The sequence below is a fragment of the Myxocyprinus asiaticus genome, chromosome 10, assembly GCF_019703515.2.
Source record: "Myxocyprinus asiaticus isolate MX2 ecotype Aquarium Trade chromosome 10, UBuf_Myxa_2, whole genome shotgun sequence".
NCBI classification, from domain to species: Eukaryota; Metazoa; Chordata; class Actinopteri; order Cypriniformes; family Catostomidae; genus Myxocyprinus; species Myxocyprinus asiaticus.
The window spans coordinates 10366182-10386151 of NC_059353.1; positions in this window are offsets into that span (position 1 = coordinate 10366182).

A 19970-nucleotide genomic window follows, 5' to 3' on the forward strand; every position below is an offset into this window, starting at 1 on the left:
TGTCACGTGACAAAAGAACAAAGGACTCGGACAAGAAGATTCCAGAGGTGAACTAATTATTTCTGTTTCTCATAATTTGTCCTTGGCTGCATTATCAGTTTTTCCTTATTGGGACTATAATAAAAGTTTGCATAAGTAGATGTGTTGGGGGGATTTGGCTATTGAAAATGTAACATTTTAATTTAATTCTGTTCAAATGAACAAAATGATTGAATAAAGATTCGTTCATTTTGCTGAACGAGACTCAAAGATCCAAATCAGTAAAATAATCTGATCTTCCCATCACTATTCGGTATTGGCGCAACCCCCTTTTGTAGTAACCCACCCCCTTTTGTAGATCCCGCCCCCATTTGGAGGTCTCCGGCATGCAGCTATACCTACTTGGTTAGCTTAGCAGGGGTTTGACCATAAATTTACATACATAAATGCCTAATTCAGCTGGTTTGGATACATCAACCTCAGTGCCATCTTGGAACGTTCAACAAGGAGAGCTGTTTGAATGCAAGTGAATGGAGAAGAAGCCTCAGACTGCTGCATTACCTGCTTTTCTGTGGAAACAGTTCATGTAATGAATTGACTGACTGGATGCTAATTTTCAGTATGTTTGCCATGATATATTCATTTGTAGAGGACTTTATTTGCAGTTTTCTGCAAAAAAAAAAAAAAAAAAAAGACAATAGACTTTTGCAGACTGTATTTGTCAATTTACATTCGTGTGTTGACAGACGGCTCTTTGCCCATCCAATAAGCTGCAAATAAAGTTTCTACATATAGATATCTATGGGTTTGACTGTCACTGTTGAAGTCTCCTAGCAACCAGTTGATAAACAATGCTGCAATGTTAGCATTTGTGCTACAGATATGTGTACGATTATCGAAAAAGTATAATTTACTATGTTTTGAACAGCTGTCTTTTCCTTAAACAAGTTTTAATTTCATGTAATGTAGGAACTTGGACTCATTTATCAATATTATTTAGTAAAAGTGAATGTTTATCACTTTATATCCACCTTTTTCCTACATCCCATGATGCTTAACGAGAAATATGGGCGTTACTTCCGTTGTCAAGTTAACACAGCTGTTGTTGCGTTGTACGTCCATTCATTCTTTAGTTGTGTTGGGATTTTGTTGAGAGCGTGTATGATTTCATGAGGACATACATCAGTCACTATACCAGTGTGTTACTGAACGATAAACTGCAAAAATGTCATAAAGACAAAGAAAGAGTGAACAAAACCAGTGCGCTGTTTCTCCCAGATGCAGTTGAGATTTAATCTAAGAACAAATGCAATATTTCGAGCAAAATTATCGGTTGTTTTAGTGGAGGCCTGTGTTAGTTCAGCTTCAGATGTGTGTTTTTGTCATCTTGTAACCCTGCATGTTCAAATCAGACAGACATACTTGGGTATGTAATCGCTTTTTCAAGTTGTCTGATGGGACGGTTATTTCCTTTTAAATCTACACGTAAGTTTAAACTTTTCTTCGGCGGGTGATTGACTGGTGAGAGGTGATGCTTTGCTGCTGTCTGGGATGCATTATGACGCCGTTTAAAACCTCAGATGCGACGTGGTTTTTGACTACCAGTGTATGTGTTTTTTGTGATCCAATCACAAAATATTTTGTACCCCGTTTACAACTATATTTAGCGCTGACCATTTACGATCGGATCATCCGAAACGTATTTAATTACCAACTGTAAACAGGGTCTAAAATGACTTCAGCCAGAGCTAGGGAATGCTATAGAACAGCTTCCGGCGGAAGTCCCACCCACATTCGTTTCCCTAGTAAGACCCCCTGGAAAAAGGTGAATACCTCCCAGGGTGCTAACATGTTTGTGTGACGTCACACACCTGCATATCGGCGTAGAAAATTTTCGCACGAGTTTCAAAGTTGGAATTCTGACTGTAAGTGCCGTTACATTGCACATTTCCTAGTAGGAAGTTATCAAATCTAACTTTCCAAGTTGAATGGAATGCAGAATTAAAGGACATGGCGGGGTTTTTTTTTTTTTCCTGAAATAGTTTTGCGTACCCTCGCTATAGGTTTTACATTCTCTTGCACTAAATTTACCATGGTTTTTACTACAATAACCATTTTGTATCCATGATATAACCATAGTAATAATACAGGAAAATGAAAACTCCGGTAATAAAAATAATAATTTTGTGGTTATGCTTTTGCTATACAAATACCATAGTTTAACTATGGTTTTACGATAGTAATTTTGTAGTAATAATGACTGTTAGGCTTTTTCTTTTTTGGCAGAAACCATGGTTTTAATAAAGTATACTGTATCCATATAGTAACCATGGTTTTACTATAGATTAACCATGGTAATTCTTACTGAATTAAAACCAGTAGTGTGAATGGAAAGTGGACTGAGACCTGGTCAAGGCTAAAATAGACTAAAATGAAATTGAAGCTCACATTCAGTGCCAAGAGTGTGAATGCAAAGAAAACTCTTGTCACTTTTGTTCATGTTGTTTGCTTTCATATGGTATTGTGTTTCTATGATGCTATACAAAACCATTTTTAAAGATTTGACTTATAATGCTATAAAGAGTTTCACAATAGATTTCATTCAGAGTGGTACCAAATTTTCCACCTTTGTAGGCATTCACACAGCATTCATAGTTTACATATGATTCAACTATTTTCATATAGCCTCGACAAGGACTTAGTGCAGGCAGTTCCCAGCATCAACTGGCTCCTCTCTGGATGTGACAGCTAAAGTAAATGTTTGCTTTTTCCTTTCTTTGTGGTATTGTCATGCAGACGGGTGAATTACGCTAGCTGTGGGGGAGACAATGTCCATGTTCATCGTTAAAATAAAATCCATGCATTAGTGGGGATTGTTTTAGCCTCTAACTCAGTGCAGATATTTGGACAATCATTTTGCTTGGACCCCAGTGCTAAGAGAACAGGACTAGGGGAATCAAAACATCGTTCCATTATGTATTTCTAAAGTCTAACTGAAGTTAACAGATTAATATGAGAGGACCTCACAGTGTTAGTGCACAGCACTCAACATTTAATGCATTGTGGTTTGTGAAAATACAAGGGTGATGGAAATGGACACTATGGTAGCATATTGATACATTTGTATTTGAAACATCATAATGGATAGTTCTGTTTCTGTAAAGACTTGGATAGGATGGTATTGACTTGTAATGCCCAAATCATCTTGACAGTAAATACAGTACAAACAGGGGCCCCCAAAAGTATTTGCACACTTAAGCCACACTTTAAAATGTATGAACATTATATAACTGTTAGGAAGGCAACACACACAGATGGAAGGTGAACCCAGATGCAGGAACTTTAAACACAGGCAAGTATAATAGCAGACAAAGTTAGCTGTGTTCAGAGTCACTTGGTTTGCAGAAGATGACTGAAGAAGGTATAACGAGGATGAAGTGCATACAAAGAATAAGGACTCTGCTGTGGAAGAGCAGTGAGGTCTGTGTGTTCCTAAGGGAGACTAGACCATGACTGTAAGTTTGTGACACGTATTTAAACTGTCCTTGATTACTGTATTAACTAAGTGCAGGTGCAGGTGATTAGAAGTCCGGGGAGGTGCTTCTGGGTGGAGAGAGTGACAGTGGGGAGAGCGTGACAATGAATACCCAACCAAAGGCATTTATTTTAAATAGCAGAAGAAAAAGAAACAAATCACAAAAAAGGTTTCAAATGAGTTTATACATAAAACAATAGATATATTGGTTTAAAGTGTGTGAACTTGAGTAGATTTGACCTCATACATGCATTAAAAATCACCTTGACACCAGTTGGTTACAATAACTGCAAAAATTACTCTGAAGAGTTCCTTTTTCTAAGAAAAGGTCTAGAATTACTTAGTCTGATATTTTGTATATAATGCAATTAGATTCATACATTTTTAAGTGTGACTTAAGTGTCCCAATACATTTTGGGGCCAATGTACTTGCATACAGTGTAATGATTACTCACAAAGGCAAGGCACAGTTTAAAACACTTTAACTATCGATTCTTATTTTAATATTTTACCAGACAGTCTCATTCTGAAAATGCTAACACTGCAAACTTTGTTCTGTCTCTCAAAGTTTCACTCCGGCAATTACATTTCTCAATAATTGGCACGCCTGGGGTACCATATAAATGTCAGGAAACTTTGCCAACTTTGCCTTGTGCTCATACTGGCTTTGTTCCCTATATAACATGTAGGCTCTGCTTCGCTGAAGTTGAGTATTTTTTTAATCTTTCTTTTTGGCCTTTATTGTTCACATGTGTAAAAATAAGAGTTTCAGGTAAAAGAATGAAACGATAGCCATGTATCTTTGCAGCTTGACAGATTGTCTAAAGTTTTTGTTTCAAGTTAAATAGTCTATCCATTATCTATCCATGCAGCCATGTGTGTCATTCCATTTACAGCCCATAAGGCGCATACTTTACCATGACACATTTCTGTGGCCATCTGATTTTAGGAACCCGGTGTGAAATGTTGGTGGGCTTGATTTGGAATTAAATGTTTTGTGACTAAATTGTGCTTTTGTAAGAATATATTACAAGCTTTGATACGCTATTATATTAGCTAATTTAGGGTACCTCTTTTAATGAGTTTCTGTGGTAGGAGGGAAAAAGCTTCAAGGTTGGATTTATGGAGCTGCTGTGAGCTTTGTTATGCACATTAAAGTTGCTTAGCAATTTGCACGCTCACGCATTCTTCCTTTGCTGACTGAGCTTCACCAGTTGTTTTTACTGGGTGGTATGGTCTATAGCTTTATGGAGTAAAGGCTCTACAGATTAAAAGCCAGTTTTTTTCTTTTGTTTTTTTTTTTCTTTGAGTAAATAAATCATAACATGGTAACAGTACATATCCTGATATATTATCCATTTTCGAAACTAAATGAGATACTATATATAATAGCTTATTCAAATAGCTACCAATACAAACATACTGTAGGCCTACACATAAACAAGCAAACTAAAGCACATATAATAAGAGATATTGTTGGAAGATGCACATGTACAAAGCCCCCCCCCCATTGGCTTCAGAACCTTGGACAGCACAATTCAAATCAATGTCCACATTTATCAAATGAGACACAAGTAGCTCATGTGAATGAGACAGCTCACATGACCATGCAAATGTTCTTAGGGTGTAACTCACACCTAAGGCTCTCTAGTCTAGAGCAATGTTTCTCAAACTTTTCAGGTCCACTGTTGCCTTCAGAATATCAAGCACCTAGATGATGCTCACAGACTCTGAGTACAACCTGATGATATAACTATTCACTCACCATAATGTTGTTCCATACCATATGACTTTCTTTCTTCCATGGAACACAAAAGGAGAAATTTGAAGATTCTTCACACTTTTTTTTCTTTTTTGTCATTTAATGAAAGTGAATTGTGACTCTGAGCTATCAAGCCCCAAAAAGGACAAAAACACCATGAAACCACTGTAAAAGTAGTCAACATGACTCCAAAGTAAATTAAAAGACTTCTGAAGTTGTATGATCACTTTGTGGGATAAAAGGACCATAAATAATGATTTAACAAATCATTAAGTTGTCACTCACTCTCCAATAAAATCATTTTTCTACATTCCTTTTGCAGCAACCAAATCAAATATGGCGACTACGGCGCAGGTTGGTTGGATCACACTGCCTCAACATACTCCAACAGGGTTAAACACACTAATCCAACAAAACTCAAAAACTGTTCCAATTTGGCATTTGTTGGGGCAGTGTGAACTCTCATTTAGTGTAAACTAGCGTTAAAATTGTACATAGACCTTAAATAAGGAATAAAATATGGAAAAATAAAAATATCTATTTAAAGTGTCAATATTTTTAACAGGCTTTTTGTAAATTACCAGAGTCATGTCACATACCACCTCGGGGCACCTGAGAACCACTTAGACTAATTTCAAGAATATGTATATGTTCTTCTTCTGTAAAAGGAAAAAAAAATGTCATCCAGAAAATTATATGAAAAAAGATTCAGACATTATGACTAACCTCTCTTATCAGAAAGAATTGAGTATCACACAAGATGTGTTGTGGTTAGGCAATACCCTGCTGACTCATATGGTATGTAGTGATCTAAAACTTTCATGATGAGTTAGATATTAAGGTAAAGTGATTCCTGGATTTGTAACCATTTAATGTTTTTTTTTTTTCTCCAATATATTTTTATTGAGTTTCATTTAACAACATGGAAAAAAAAAAATTTGAACATAACAACTAAGCAGGAATTGCCAGTATATATACATCCAACCCTGTACACATACACTTACATGTATGTTTATACATCACATATACATTCCATATGCATACATACACAAATACATGTAATTACAAAAAGCACAACAAAAAAACAACAACAACAACAAAAAAAAAACCTCACAATAAGCATGCAAAGTGTACAGTTTAATATCCAACAAGTTGGAAAGTTAGAAGTCTCCTCTTGTGAAACATAAATTATAGCCTGGGGGCTAATGAAAATGTGTGCTCAGTCAAACATGTACCTTCCCTTAAATACTACATCCGGTAAATTTTCCCATACTGGCAGCCATGTCTGCTAAAAAATGGTGACATCTCCTCTTATAATGGCCGTTAACTTTTCCAGAGGCAACACTTTAAAGACCTTCCGATACCAGAGACTAAGCAATGGGGGCCTAACTTGAATCCATTGGTTTAAGATACATTTCTTGCAAGAAGCAATAGCTTGTCACAGAGTAAAAACTGTCTAGCTGTGTCAGTGATCATATGATCAATACCACTGGGTTCCAATGAGTATAAAAGAGAGTACACATTTGAAATAAGGTGCTGTGTGGATCTTTGAAGATATGGAGTTAATACAATGGTGAATCTGAAGATATCCTCAGAAATGACCACTTTCAAGCTGAAATTGCTCCTTTAGCTGGATAATTGACATCAATATATTGTCCTAGTACAGGTCGCCAATCACCCTTTTCATGCCATGGATGAAATATAGATGTTTGAGCCCCTGGGAGGAAGTCTTTATTTTGAGTTAATGGTATCAGAGCTGATGGTAAGCCCCTTCTCCCTGCAAACTTCATCATCTCTTTCCAAACTCGAACAGTATTGTACAGTATAGTGTTATAGTATAGTACTCCTGCTGTTCTTCAGAAAGGCATGCAAGTTCAATTTGGTCTAGAAATGATTGTCTTAAATCATCCGAGGATCCACTCTCTGATGAGTACAGTTTCTGATAAAACTGTCTCATAATGGTGTTAATTTGTTTTGAATCATGAGTTGATTTGCCACTGTCATCTTTAAGTGATGAGATGATACATGCCTCATTTCTTCCTCGGGCCAACCAATCAAGTAAACGGCCTGGAACTACACAGAAGTCTCTGCTTTGCTAGTTAAGATTTGATTCAGGGCTGAATGTGCTGCATCTAATTCACTCCACTAAACCTGAGTAGGGGCAGTATTAAATTTGTTCTCCAACTCCCTGATAGAACATTCTAGCTGTAGCTGTTTTTCCAGGAGCCTCTTTTTCTGTGCTGCGTTGTAAGATATTATTGACCCCCTCATGTAAGCTTTTGCTGTGTCCCATAATAGAGAAGGATCTATGTCTGGCTGCTTGTTAGATCCATGAATAGCACCCATTCTTTTTCTAAAAAGTCTAGAAACTTTGGATTACTCAGCAATGCTGGTTGTAATTGCCAATGGTGAGTCATGTGGTCATAGTGAGGTGGGAAAAACACTACCCAGACTGAATTATGATCAGAAAAAGCACATATGCCGATGTCACAGTTATTGACTCTGTCCAGAATCTGTCTGGAAGCAAACATAAATTCTATTCTAGAGGATGACTTATGGGGGTGTGAATAAAATGTACAATCTTTCACTTTAGGGTTCATGATTCTCCATACATCAAGCAGGCCCAAATCTTCACTAAGTTGTTTTAATTTAGCAGTCTTGCCTGTTGCAGCTGTAGTTCTTGGTGGATCAAGGTCCATGCTTGAGTCAGTTACACAATTGAAGTCTCCCACAATAATTAAGTGATTAGTAGTAAATGATGATATGTCACTGTAGAGCCGAGGAGGGCGGGGCCAGGCTGGAATGAGACACACCCAGTCCCCAATCAGCCTGATGGGGCGCACGAGGGTTAAAGGCGGCCGGGGACGACAGTTCGAGAGAGAGAGAATTGCAGGCAGCTGTACTGTGTGTTTTTGGTTGTGTGTTTTGTTTGGATTGTTTATTAAATTATTATTTATATTATTAAGCCGGTTCTCGCCTCCTCCTTTCCACTGAACCCCCTTACAGTCACCAATTAATTCCAAATAGAAAGTAGGTTCACATGTCTTTGGGGCATAGACACAACCAAGCACACTTTCTCCAAACAACTGGCCAGATATGAGGATATAGCGACCTCCTTTATCTTTTATCATCTCCTCAAGCCTAAAATGTAACTTCTTACATACCAAAATTGCCACACCCCTGCTATTTGAGTTAAAGGAAGAGCAGAAATGGAAAAAATTGAAAACCAAATAAAATTGGTCTGCATTGTAGTCTGTCCATTGTAGTCCTGTATATACAGTCTTCACCAAATTCGGTATTGAAGCCTAATTGAACTCTCATATGTCAACTGTAACATCAGTTATAATCGGTAGACAAATAATAAATTAAAATAAGTCACCAGGATGAGTAGTCACATGATTCAGACCGAACATACAGATAATCTAGGCCACAAGCACTCTTCAGTGCTGTATATAGAGCTGTAGTGTCCCATGTTCAAGGCAGTCCACTTAGGCAGGCCTGGGCCTCCTCTGCGCAGTGAAATTAATGTTTCTCACCCTTTCTGTTTGTTTTCTCGCTGCGTGTAACACAGTACTGCAGGAAAACGCATGGTGAAACGAATGCCATGCTGAATCAGCTGTTTGCATGCTTTATTAAAGCTCCGTCGTTTTTCTTTAACAATCGAGGGGAAGTCTTGCTGGATATAAACTCTCTGTCCATCAACAGTCAGGTGGCGCTTAACCTTCATTGTAGACATTATACGTTGTTCGATGAGCACTGTCCTTGGTCTGTCGCTCCTCTGAGGTCCGAGGCTTCTGTGGGCCAAGTCAATTTCAAAGCAGCCAATCTTCGTATCTAGTTCCAGAACTTTTGGTAGCCAGGACTCGAAAAAAGCAATGGGCTGATGGCCTTCCCTTCCCTCCTTCATCCCTACAAGCCTCAACCTATTCTCAAAATCATCAAAATTTTCAGACAGCATCTGTACTTTCCTTTCGGGTTCTTTCAGCTTGCCTTCTGTCGAAACAGTGCTGTCTTCAATGTCTGGCACTCGGTGCTCTGCTTCATTCAAACGTTTGGTGTTGTCCTCCATCCGGGATGTAATAACGTCCAGGGCATTTGTGAATATGGATAGTTTTTCATCCAAGACTTTGCCGACACACTCTGTCACCTCACATGTCAGCTGTTGCTTGAGTAATATGAATCACTTATGAGATAAGGCTTATCAGCATCTTTTGATTAAATTTGAATTCTAGATGAACAAAGATTTGAAATTTGACCGACAATATCAGTGCTTCTCAAAACTGGTTATGTCCGGGTCTAAGGGGGGGGGGGGGGGAGTTGGTGTTCTATTGCCCCACTAGATTGTCCTTGTCATTCACTAAATAGGGAGCAAGGTGACATCCTTTAACTTTCTATGCAAAAGTCAATTTATTCCTAAAATCCAACCAAAATTCAGTTTTAGGCTGCAGGTGAGGTTTGGACCACTGAACATATTTGGCAGACATGGGACAATGGTAATCAGTAAAAAGATTCTGAATTTATAATGCAAAATTTTATTTTATCATGGTTGGCAGTGATTGGATGATGCTGCCCACTACTCTGAATCAGAATTAATTATGCTAATGTAGGGTATAATGTCTGTAACGTCTCAAAAACATAAATAACCAACACTCCTAACATAATAAACAATTTGATTTAAAAAATCTGACTTTCTACAGCTTGGTATTATTTAAATATTCACAACCTAGTCCCACTCTGTCCACATATGTGGACATCAGTTTTTAGGAAAACTATTTGCTCCAGGAATGTTTCCACACATCAGTCATGCTCGGGTATCTGAAGGTAAACATAGGCCTTCAAAAGTAACAAAAATGTCCTTAAAATAAAACATTGAATTTATTAATAATACCATGAACAGTACAGGTCCAACAATATGCAAAATTATTAGCATGAAATACAGTAGGTTGAATTAAAAATGTACAAAATTTCGATGGTTTCATGTTCTCAGCTAAAAATAATTCACTTAATAAAGAAACTGTGTTCAGCAGTGAACCTGTATTTATTATAGTATGGTTCATATTTTCATTTACCTTGAGTAGTTTTGTTCATGTTTTTCAAGGATGAGGGCATGTAATGCAACTATTTTAGCATCCACCTAATTTAGCTAACTTCTTCCATGTGACAAGAATTTTGCCCGAAAATGCAAAAAGATTAACCAGATGCACATAAACTAAAACGATAAGTGAAGCGTTTTATCCACCCTATAAACACATTTATTTTGTGCACAATAATGCACTATGCACAATTATATGGTTAGTTCCATTTAAGTATTTGCATTTAGCTTTATTTTATACCTGCCATCCCAGACCCAATCAGAACAGACCTGCAACCCATTTTTGGATTGTGACCCACCAGTTGAGAACCATTAGACTATTTAACTTGCTATGTAAATAAATTAAAAAAGTTCAGCATTCAAGCACCCTCCATCACATACTCACATGATCATGTTAATTCATTAACATCACATTGAGCTCACATTGTTTATGCCTTTATTTGAGTGTTGGCTATATTTACGCAGTGCCATTTCCAATTCATCAAGTCCTTGTCTCTTTTTAAACTATATGACTCAGGCAGGGTTAAGACAGGAAATGTGAAATAAAGACTTAAATCAGTAAAGACTCCAGACTTCCCAAACCACTGGCAACACACCCAGACTGAAGACAAGGTGGAATGTCATTCATATGGTCCTGATTTCTCTCCCCGCTGCCATGAGAAGAGGACAGGAGAAAGGATGGAGCGCTCAGCTGCAAAACATGCCAGTGGCATAAACCCATTTGATTACTTGCTTACGTAGAAACTGACCACAAACTTGGGTTATGCACTGGTTAAAGATTTTCTGAATCTTCCCATTCCACCAAAACTCTACAAAATGAGTAAAGATACATGTAGATATAAAAATGCATTATGACTGACCACACACATGCAGACAAACATTCCCAGAAACATACACACCCATTCACATGGACACACATCATAAAGATTGACAACTGACAACAACACTATAATGTTTTGTCAGGTAACCTAAAAAAAAGCATCTAAAATAAACTGGTCAAAAATACTATTTAATGTGACTATATCCATCTGACTACAGTACATCTGACTGCAAGATTAATAAATGTTCTAAAAAGAAAAAAAAAAGTATTGTTTATTGTTAGATTGATTCACTTGTGTTAACTTATGTTAACATACACAACTTTTAATGTTAGAAATGTATTAGTATGTATAAATAAACATTAGCCAAGATTAATAAATGTTGAAAAGGAAATTGATAATTTTTTGTTCATGTTAATAAAGCATAAACTAATATTAATATATACAATACTATTGTAAACTGTTACCATATTTTTAGTTTTGACTTTTTCTCTTCTTTAAATTAACTAGGACAGAATAAACTTTCTGACTCAGTGCAAGTTGCATGTCAGGTTTGATGTTATCTCTTTAAATGTCAGACCAGCATTTGGAAACCTGTGTATGATAAGTCGCATCTTTGTAGACAGCGTGGCACACTTCTTAGTTTCATTCTTACAGTATTACCTTACTGTTGTGTAAGATCTGGCCTCCACCAAAGAACCCGTAAGAAAGTAACTGTAAGAATTGTTTCAAAAGTAACTCAGCTGATACATGCAGGCAAAAACTGCATGTACCAGGTAATGTTAGATGTGATGCATTGCACAAGCATTACACAGGGGAAAAGGTGTACATATTCTAGTTAGAACAGAGTAGTAGATTTGCAGGTTAACTGCAATGGTTTGCTGGCTCTGTTTGTTTTACATTTGTTGAAAGTTATAAACAACTATGGTTAGATCTTTAAAGAAATAGTTAATAATAATAATAATTTTATTTGTATAACACCTTTTAGCGATTAAGCGCAAGGTGCTTCACAAAACATCAAATCAAAAGCACACACAGTTAAACCCAGTAAAAAGCAACATATGCTTTAAAACAACACATTCACATAGTAATAAAAGCAAGTCTATACAACTGAGTTTTTAAACGAGACTTAAAAACAGTCACAGATTCAGCAGATCTAATATCCCCGGGCAGGCTGTTCCATAATCGTGGGGCTTTCCCTACAAACACTCTATCACCTTTAGTTTTGCATCTAGATCTTGGAACAGCCAACAGTTCATGACAAGCTCTAAGAAGTCTAACTGTTTCAAAAGGTCTTACAAGTTAAGCTAAATATTCTGGCGCCAACCCATGTGCCTTATATGTAATTAATCAAATCTTAAAATCAACCCTTAAATTAATTGGTAACCAATGCAATGAAGCTAAAACTGGAGTAAAATTATTAAAAGACCTTGTTCATGTTAAAAGTCTAGCTGCAGCATTTTGCACTGATTGTAGCCGTGCTAAAGTGTGTTGATTTAACACTGAAAAAAGTGCTTTACAATAGTCAAAGCCAGACAAAATAAAAGCATGTATGAGCTTCTCTGTATCCTTGAAACTCAAGACATTTCTCACATTGGAAATGTTCCTTAACTGATAAAAACAAGATTGAACTAACTTCCTGACATGGTATTCAAAATTTAAATTAGTATCAAATTTCTCACCACCTGCTGAATATTTGGGACCACCTGATTAAGTGCTGACTCAATCTGACTTTTTTTTTTAGAATCATGGCTGATTATAACAACCTCTGTTTTATCAGTATTTAACAGAAGGAAATTACATGACATACACATTTTTATATCTACTATACACGCTTGAGGAACATTACAATTAGAAACATTAAAAACATCATTGGGATTCAATGACAAATACAACTGCAGGTCATCTGCATTAATTAATTAAAATTAATGTTGTATTTTCAAATCACAGAACCAAGTGGTAGGATATATAGTGAAAACTATATTGGCCCAAACAGGGATCCTTGCAGAACACCACAATTCATTTTTGAAGAGGAGGACATCTCATCTCCAACAGACACTACAAATTTCCTATTCGTCAAGTAGGAAACAAACCAGTCTAAAGCAACCCCAGATATTCCCACCCATCTCTTTAATGTATCAATTAAAACTGAATGATCAGCTGTATCAAACGCTGCAGTTAAATCAAGCAACACTTGGAGCACTCTCCAGTGTCCTCAGCCATCAATAAGTCATTGGACACCCTAAGAAGGGCAGTTTCTGTACTGTGATTTTCTCTAAAACCTGACTGAAATTTCTCAAAAATATTGTTTTACTTCACTACCTCCAACAATTGTTTAGCTACTGCTTTCTCTATTATTTTAGAGATGAAAAGTAATTTTCAGATTAGTCTATAGTTATTTGTAATCAAAGGGTCTAATGAGGGTTTCTTCAGAAGTGGTTGAACTATCGCAGTTTTTAACTCCTGAAGGGCCTAATGTCCCAATAACTTCTTTGAAAAGTCTTAAAGGAACAACATCTGTATGAGAACTAGATGGTTTCAACTGATGTGCAAACTGATGTCCTGTTCTGAAAAATGCACTCAAAAATGAAACTTTTGCCATGATTTACTCACTCTCATGTTGTTCCAAATTCGTATGGCTTTCTTTCTTCTGTGGAACACAAAAAGAGTTGTTATGCAGAATATAAATGCTGCTCTATTTATACAATTAAAATGAATGTGAAAAAGGGCTGTTAAACTCTAAAAATAAAAAATAAAAACATCATAAAAGCTTCATAAAAGTTGTCCACATGAATCAACCGCTATGTCAGTCCTGGTTCTATGGGGGTGCTTGAGGGTGCTAAGCACCCTCAAATGAAACTTAGAGCACCCTCAATTGCAGACCAGGGCAAACTACTGCCCGTGGGTCGATTTATCATGAACGTTTTTTATTAGATCTTTCATTTATCTGGCTTTTGGACCTATTGCGCATCCACAAGCTTTTAATATGCTCAGGGTTGCCAGATAATATATGCAACACTCCCATCAGAGATTTAAACTTGCACAAAATGGAAATATTTCACCTTATGTCATACTTAATTTGTGCAATCTGGCAACAATACATGCGAGTGCACACGCTTTCTCTCCGCAAAAAACAAACAAACAACAACTTAGCGCTCAATAGTGCATGGAGGGGACACGCGAGTAAAACCAAGTGAGAGAGGAATATATTTATTCTTTGTGTTATTTGTAAAATGCTGAAGTCCCTCACACCTGTATGTGAACGTTACTCTGGCAGTAATCATTTATCAGTCATGCAGCCTGTTTTATTCAGTCGTATGCTGAATAGGATGCCAATCAAACTATTGACGAGACCCACGTCATGACCCATGTGTGTGTAAACATGTTGATGATGTTTTCAGAATAAAACAACTTTATCCACTTTGCGGCAAACATTAAAATAAGCTTTTAAAATCTATAATTTCCGAATATTTTATTTTACTATTAAACCAGACTCCTGATGTAGAGTGTTAAATTGAATACTAAATTACCATTGCATTGAAGTATGGTAAAATAAACCATTAATAATTTTATTCAGCCTTTATTCAGTTTTACTAACACATGATTGAAAGTATAGCAGCAAAATTTCAAGCAATCGCAGAATGGTCCCATCAGTATACACTTCAGAAAATTGTGCATCATTCATTGAGTGCACGTCTGGGCTTAAAAGATACAACTATGTAGAACTTTTTATCTTCTCTGTTCCATGTTCTACTTAATGGCTGATGTGGCCCCAGTACCAAAATTACTGCACACACCTGCTCAATTGAATATGTAAGACTAATACTGTAAATTGGCAAGCAGATTTTCTTGAATACCAGCAAACACACAAAAATCCTTGCATTTTGTGAATGCACAAAATGCTGCATCAAAACTTATAAATGTGTATGATTTTGCAAATCAGTATGTCCTAATCAGGTGCAGAATTTTGCTGTCATTTTCAGCGACACATCATGGGGAACCCCCCCCCCCCCCAGCAATAAATGTTTTGTACATTAAAAAAACAAACTTTTCTTTACGTTGATTAAGTAGCATTTAAACATGATTTAATCTATTAACAAATGTGTAATTATGATACATCTCCACTTTATACAGAGCACCCCCACTATTTTCAGAAGCACCCTCAGTGATTTTGATCTGGAACCGGGCCTGCGCTATGTTCTAAATTTTCTGAAGCCATATGATAGCTTTGTGTGATATTTTAGTCGTTATTTGCTGAAAATCTCTGACATAGCTCTCAAATCTCATTCACGAATATGAATATTCAAATGTGCTGCCTGAAGACACATTTTACCAGGTTTGATGTCAATGAGACATTACCAAACCCATTGTTCTTGCATGTCACAACACCATATTTGAGTATGTTAATGACATTTTAAAGCTATAGTGAAGGGCAAGATTTTCCTCAAATAATGGCTTAAATTTTGGTCTGTTCCTCACACAAAGCTATTGCATGGTTTGAGATATATGGAAAACAGAATCACTGACACTGTGACAATTTCCTCCATTTGTGTTTCACAGGAGAAAGAAAGTCATATGGACCTAGGCAGAGACTATTTAGTCCGAGATGGAGCACTTGGAACACTAAATAAAGCTATTCAGCCATGACGTCAATTTGTAGGCAAATCCGGAAGACTAATTTCCCATGGGTTCACTCTGGAATTTCCTATGTGTTTTTATAGTGGCAGTTTTGGGTTTATTAGTAAAATAAAGTCTGGGGTAAACAAGTCTTTTTTTAAAAGTATGTTGCTTCAATGCAGCTTTAAAATTCATGTTTGAGGTATGACTGTGTAATTTAACTTGAAAAAGATTTTTGTATCCTGGGGGATACAAATATTTAAGAGGCTGGGGAGAGAAGCAATGAGTTAGTTGGTCAAATTTTTTGAAAAATATTGAAAAGGGGTTCCCTGCAAATTCTGAGGACATGGGACTTTGTGTATCAACTAAGAAGGATGAAGAAGTCATACACATCTAGGATGGCTTAAAGGATAGTAAATCATGAGAGAATTTTCATTTTTGAAAACTTAAGTTGTACAATAAAACATCCACGTATCTTCAAGTAATGTTTACTTCAGACCTTATAATCCAAAACTGCCATTATAAAAACCTATAGGAAAATACAGAGGGAACCCATGGCTCGAAAATGCTAATTATTTTCCAGGTTTTGGGACTACATCCTGAACAGTTTCACATGCCAGATGTAGTAAAGGAAGTCCCACTTTAAGGTAAAATAGCTAATCACCTTTATACATATACAGTATACACGATACAGACATCGCCTGTCAGTCAACTTGAGAACGTGTATGCGCATTAGCTGTACCAGTCTGAAAAATAGTGTTTTTTTTTGCGTGATCTGAGCTAAAGAAGCAGAATTTATGATACCATTGTTGTCAGATTTAACTGCTGATTTGAAATATGTTCTTTAATCGTAATTTTGACCAACCGTTTTAGAGATTTCGGTCTTTCCCCATTCAAGAAGGTAGGAGCTGTACTTTTATGCTGCTTGTATCCATAGAAAATAGCTGCCCGGGAGCGTTTCAAAGATGGCTGCTGAGTAGACTGACTTACCTTGAAAGGGACTTTGGCCTGGGTGAGGGTGAGTCAGTGATGATATAACTGTTAATAATATAATCATTTTTAGGTGAACTAACATTAGGACTTTTGAGCAAAAACTTTCAAGTATCCTTCAATGTTGCATGCGGTCTCTGATGAGATACACACCTAAAACGAAAGCTTTTCAACCAACCACAACAAGAAACAAGTGGGGAGAAACCTAATGATCTATGAGTCATCTGCCTAAAAAAATAAAAAAAATAAAAATCTGTCTAAGATTATTTCAATATGCCCCAAACAATGAAATAGTTCTTTGCTCCAGTGGACAAAGTCAATGTTTTCCTCAATGCCTCAAGGGTAGGGCTGCCAGGATCACCATGACAACCAGGAGTGCCACTAGGGGTGATGTGCACGATAAATGTATCAACTTATAGGGCCTAAGACCTTGCAAATACATGAAATAAATTAATGAAATAATAGTATATAATGAGTATATTGAAGTATTAGACCCTTAGTTGCTTTGTTGTTGATTCTTCATGCTAGATATGTATACATTTTCCGATATTTAGAGACATTTTGCGCTACATAGCGCATTGTTACAGCACTGGCCAATTCATAATGCAGGTTACATGTCTAGCACTTAAAGCCTAAAATAAAGTGTTGCCACCTAGTGGAGCCCCAATTAGTGCAAATAATTCCAAGCGTATACTCAAAATTGCGACATGTCCTGTAAGCAGACAACTAGTGTTTGCGTCTGACCGAAGTATACTTTGGGCTTTACCAATGCAAACTATTTTTACGTTTTGTATTATGATATTTTGGGTATTTTGTTTTTTGTGATATTTTTACAAAGTGTTTAATTTCTATTCCTTGTTCAGTGACACAATTTTTTAAGGTTTGCCCACAATAAACACGTAATTTGTGTGCACCCCCTCCCCCGCCGTAGTGGTTAAAACATGTCCACCGCAAAAGCCCTACTCTAGTAGTTTTTGACCCATAACCAAGCGAACTTTTACATGACAATCTTGAAGTTTTAACAAAGTTTGCATTTATAAAGTTGAACAATCTGAGGAAAATTGCCTGTAAAATATAATCAATCAAAAATTATGCTCCAAATTTGTTTTGTTTATAGACACTTGGCTGTAAAATAAAATTGTCATTTTGGTAAACTGTTCTAAAAGGGCAAATCACAACTTCTCCTAGAAATATTCCTACATCATACTGGTTTAATTTGCAAAACATCTGCATTCAGTTGCAAAACATTTAAAGATTTTTCTTTAAAAAAAAAATAAAAAATTATGGCATGTATTGTGTTCTTCTAGCTTACCTGGTAGAGCATGGTGCTAGCAATATCAAGGCCATGGTTTTGATCCCCAGAGAACACACAGGACACTTTAAATAAAAACTAAAGCCGCCAATCATACGTTAACTCAGTAAAATTAATTATATGAAAAATTAAAATGCCCCTACATAAAATAATGACCTTACATACAGTTCTGTAATATGGAATTTGCCTACCAACGAAGCAATTCGAGGATTAATGTTTTTGTGAGTCGTAGTCAGCAGTGGGCAATTAGCACAACTCCAGCTGTACAGGAAACATGCAGTTATAACAAACAGAAAACAGCTCTTTAAAGAAAGCTGGATGAAGTAAAACAGCTGTGGTCCCAAGAGTAGGGTTGCCAACTGTCCCTTATTACATGGAATCGTCCCATATTTGCGGGAACAAAGTTGCGTTCCATATGAAATCCATGTGGGATGCCGTTTGTCCCATATTTTAACATCTCACACCCAAACTGCTGAGAACGTTTCTCAAAATTAGAGAAATGGACCTAAACACACACCTTTCATGTGAGTTCAGTGAGATATCAGGACATCACATCACACTTGACAAAAGCGGCTGGGGGAAAGATCAAAGACAATCAGCACATGTTTGCTGTCGTGGTTTCAGTCAGAAGCAGGAGAATTTTGTCAAATATATAGCATTAAAAATATAGACTCAGCTAAATGACAATGAGTAAAACAGCAGCACTGAAGTACAAAAGTAAAATACAGTACAGGTTTAGTTAAAACGGTTAATGTGATTTTCTTACATTTCCCTTGTGATGAACACTACATCTAAGGAGATATACAACATTTCATGTTAAGCATTTTCTCTCCATTAAAAATCCATTATAATGCATGGTTGCTTAAAACAGTCAAAAGACTTGTACTGACAGTGGCCCTGGAAGGCTTTTTTAAAAAGTGCATTATACTATTTTTTAACAGTCATATACTACATACTGATGATCTGAATTTTAAATGGAAAGCCTGTTCATGTAGCTTTAAAACTGGATAAGGCTTAATTAAGCCTAATTATGGGGAAGAAAAAGCTTGACAGAAAAATATTTTCTTTATCCATTGATTGCAGCTTTGTTCTTTTGGCAAAAAGTGTTTATAAAAAGTGAAGATTGATAGAAATTTTGTTCTGAGCATATTAGGGGCTGTTCACATCAAACAACTTTTTGTGTCCGTCTGCGCTTTTTTTTTCATTGTTTTCCTATGTAAACAAGCTCCAGGTGGACCATTTTAACTGTTGCACAGTGTCTCATGCCGGAGATCCACTGTAAAAAAAAGTCCCGTATTTAAAGCTGGAATGTTTCATATTTGGCTGGTAGAAAGTTGGTAACCCTACCCAAGAGTCTTTTTAAAATTTTTAAACATAGTCCTAAAAATACAGCATTTATGGCTTGAGATGCTGAAAATAGGGAAAAAACACAAAAAGTGTTTGTACACATGCGTCAGAGTGCATCATGTGAGAACAAGTCTACTTTGGAGAGACTGATGAACTGCAAAATAGATTGCTGTTGACTGTAGGTAATTATTCAGATTATTACATATTAAATTATCTTTTTTTGGGGGGCCTATTTCAGCAAATTTTGATATATGCAATTCATTCGGTTAATTAATTGGCATATCATGTCATTAATTCAGTTACAATTTTTTATTAATTGACAGCCCTGACAACATTTCAGACAAATTAATATTTTGGAAAAATCTGTTACAAGAATCCTCGGTAAGGCCTGGTGACTAATCTTTTTATGAATCCAGATTTCACATGCTATATAAGATTTCAAAATAAACTCCTCCACTCATGTTTATGAGAACAAGACCAATTTGTTTGCAGACATTGGAAAGAGAATCTATGTCTCC